This window comes from Adiantum capillus-veneris, chromosome 6 (genome assembly GCF_014529385.1).
Source record: "Adiantum capillus-veneris isolate H3 chromosome 6, ASM1452938v2, whole genome shotgun sequence".
Taxonomy (NCBI): Eukaryota; Viridiplantae; Streptophyta; class Polypodiopsida; order Polypodiales; family Pteridaceae; genus Adiantum; species Adiantum capillus-veneris.
Window position 1 is genome coordinate 60,999,754 of NC_140936.1, and position 3,856 is coordinate 61,003,609.

The following is a 3,856-nucleotide window of genomic DNA, read 5'->3' on the forward strand; positions in this document are numbered from 1 at the left end:
ACACATGTCTTGAACTTCCTTAGTCTTCTCCAAGCTGTTGTGTTTTCCTGCAACCCTAATTCTAACAATTGGTATCAGAGCAGGTTGCGTCCTCCTAAGCTTAGTTGCCAGCAGCTCTAGCACACGCTTGCTTACTTTCTCCAATTCCAATCTGCTCAAATTTTTTATTCTGGCTCATTTCGAGCTCCGTTTCCACTATATGCAGTACTGCGCAGGCTATTTTGTCATTTTGTGCAAAATTTATGTCAATGTCATTTTTTGCATAACAGGTCCCTTATAGTCTTCTACAGTTTGTGCTATATAGCACGTGTTGTTCCCGCTTTGTTTCTCCTCTTTTTGAGAAGTTTTCACATTAGGTGCAACGTTTACCATGGCTGACAATAGCACAGATGTGTTCAAGATGAAGGAGTACGAGCGGAAGTGCGACGCGAGAGAGAGTGCGAGAAGAAGAGCACAACGATATGGTGAACTCGCTCTACTGTAATGTGTAGAGCATAGTGAGTTCTTATTAGGTTTTTACAAAAGAATATGTGTACATACCTGGCAGCCCGCCCACTTACCTGGGCGACCACATTGGGCTTTATACCCCAACAACCTCCCACTTAAAGTCCAATGTGGTACTTTACGTGTGAGAGAAGCTACTATACAAGCTAATATACAAGAGATGTAGAGAAGTGATGTACTACCCTACACCTAACTGCTTGCGAAAATGCGCAAAGCTCTCTGAGGGAAGTCCTTTTGTAAGTAGATCAGCAGGATTTTCTATGGTGTGAACTTTGACAAGCTGAAGTTGCTTATCCTCGAGCATTTCCCCGATGAAATGATACTTCACATCCACATGCTTTGTCTTTGAGTGATAAACTGGATTGCCAGCCAATTGTATAGCACTTTGACTATCACAATATAACATAGGCATCTCTTCTTTGATTCCCAAATCTGTTACTAGTCGATTAAGCCAAATTGATTCTTTGCATGCCTCTGATGCTGCAACATATTCAGCCTCTGTAGTAGACTGAGTAACCCAATCTTGTAATCTAGAACGCCATGATACTGCTCCACCAGCCAATGTAAAAACATACCCTGACGTAGACCTTCGTTTGTCTAAGTCACCTGCATAATCTGAGTCTGTAAAACCCTTTACACTTAGCTCCTGACTCCCATAGCATATACGCATACTCTTTGTAGCTTTCAGGTATCTCAATATTCCTTTCACTGCCTCCCAATGTTTCTTGCCTTGGTTTGACATGTATCGACTTACTACTCCCACTGCAAATGCAATGTCTGGGCGAGTAGCAATCATTGCATACATCAAACTACCCACTGCAGACGCATATGGAATCTTATCCATTTCAGCCTTTTCTTCCTCAGACACAGGACAATCTTGTTTGCTAAGTTTCACATATGGTGGCAATGGAACACTCAATGCCTTTCCCTTCTCCATATTGAAACGTTGCAAAACCTTGTCAATATACTCTGTTTGAAATAACCAAATCAACTTCTTTGATCTATCTCTCTCAATGCGCATACCAAGTATATGACTTGCCTCACCCATGTCTTTCATGTCAAACGATTTTGCCATCTTTGACTTCAAAGCTGAAATTTCTTCCAAGTGCTTGCCAGCAATCAACATGTCATCCACATACAAAATAAGGATCAGCCAACTGCCATCCTTAGCCTTCTTTGTATATAGACAGTGATCGAACTCACTACGTTTGTAGCCTTGAGAAAGCATAAACTTGTGGAATTTATGGTACCATGCCCTCGGTGATTGTTTTAAGCCATAAAGACTCTTTAACAACTGGCATACCCAATCTTCCTTGCCTTTCTCAACAAACCCTTCTGGCTGCTGCATGTAAATTTCCACATCTAAATCACCATGCAAGAACGCTGTCTTGACATCCATTTGGTGCAACACCAAATCTAATATGGCAACCAATGCAAGAAAGCATCTCAATGTAGTCATCTTGACCACCGGAGAGAAGACTTCATCAAAGTCAATGCCTTGTTCTTGCTTAAAGCCCTTGGCAACAAGCCTTGCTTTGTACTTTGGCTGACTATCATGAGCGGTGATCTTATACCTGTAAAACCATTTACAAGGTAGAGCCTTTTTGCCCTGTGGTAATTTAACTAGCTTCCATGTCTTGTTTTTATGTAGAGCTGTCATCTCTGACTGCATGGCCAATTGCCAATTCCTGGAGTCCTTCATTTGCACTGCTTCCTTGTAACATGAAGGCTCATTGCAATCAGCCAACATGACATAGTTCATAGATGGAACAAACCTATCAGGAGGTCGCGTGATACATCCAGATCCACGCACAATAGGTGGCTCAGGCTCAGGCTCAGCCACAACCTGTGGTTCCACTCTATCCTGTCCTTGCTCCTCTTGAGCCCTGACATTTTGTCTTGCACGTGGAGGTCCATCTTCTTGGAAGACAACTCGTCTAATCTCCTCAACCCTCTCTGGTTTAGAATGATATTTGGATTCATTAAAGTGAACATCATTGCTGCGGACAACCTTTCTGGATTTGGGATCCCAAAGTCTGTACCCCATCTCACCAGAATTACCATAGCCTAGAAAGATGCACTTTCTACTCTTTGGCTCAAGTTTGTTCCTAAATTCCTTTGGAACGTGAGTATATGCCTCACAGCCAAAGACTCTGAGATGCTTGTATGAGGGCATTTTGCCTGACCATACCATCTCTGGCACTGAATCCTTCTGCAAAACCTTTCTAGGAGATCTATTTACAAGATGAACAGCTGTTGATACAGCTTCAGCCCAAAACCCATTTGGCAACTATGCATTAGACAACATACTTCTGACCTTCTCTTGTATGGTCCTATTCATCCTCTCAGCAACACCATTTTGAGGAGGATTGTAAGGAGCAGTAAGTTCACGTTTTATACCTTTTGACTCACAAAAGTCCTGAAAGGCCTTTGAAACATACTCTCCACCATTGTCAGTGCGTAAGCATTTAAGCTTCTTGCCACTCTGATTCTCCACAGGTGTCACAAACGTTTTGAAAACACTAAACGCTTCATCCTTGTGCTTGAGAAAGTAAACCCATACTTTCCTCGAGTAATCATCTATAAATGTCATAAAGTAAGAAGCTCCCCCTAGAGATAGGTTAGGCATAGGTCCACACAAATCACTATGAACAAGTGCCAACTGTGTATCTCTTCTACTGCTTCTATGCTTATGTGGCTGCTGTGTTTGCTTACCATACAGACAATGTTCACAGAATTCAAAATCATTAAATGAAAAGCCAGGAAAATAACCAGAACGAGACAAGATTTCCATTCCCTTCTTGGACATATGTCCTAACCGGCTATGCCACAAAGAAACGTTCGGCTGCTCGGTTACATTGATTACATTTTTAGAGACATTTGATACATAAATCATGTAAAGTCCTCCAGACTTTACTCCATGTGCTACTGTCATAGAGCCCTTGGATATCTTCCACATGTTCTATCCAAAAGTGGTGACGTAGCCAGCATCATCAAGTAAACCTGTGCTGATCAAGCTCTTTGTAATTGCGGGAACATGTCTCACATTCTTCAACGTGAAAGAAGAGCCATTCTGAAACTTCAATTGAACATCTCCAACACCTAAGATCTCACATGTCTGCCCATTGCCTAGCCGAACATGATCTTTAGTGGTCACATAAGAAGTAAACCACTCCTTGTTTGGAGACACATGAAGTGATGCTCCTAAGTCTATAATCCAGTCACTCAGTGCATTTCCATCAGATGTTGTAAGAAGAGCTGAGTCCATAGTATTCTTCAAGAAGTAGATGTCTCCTGACACTAGACTATCATCCTCTGCAACAGTGTTTGTCACATTTATTTCTTGAATCTT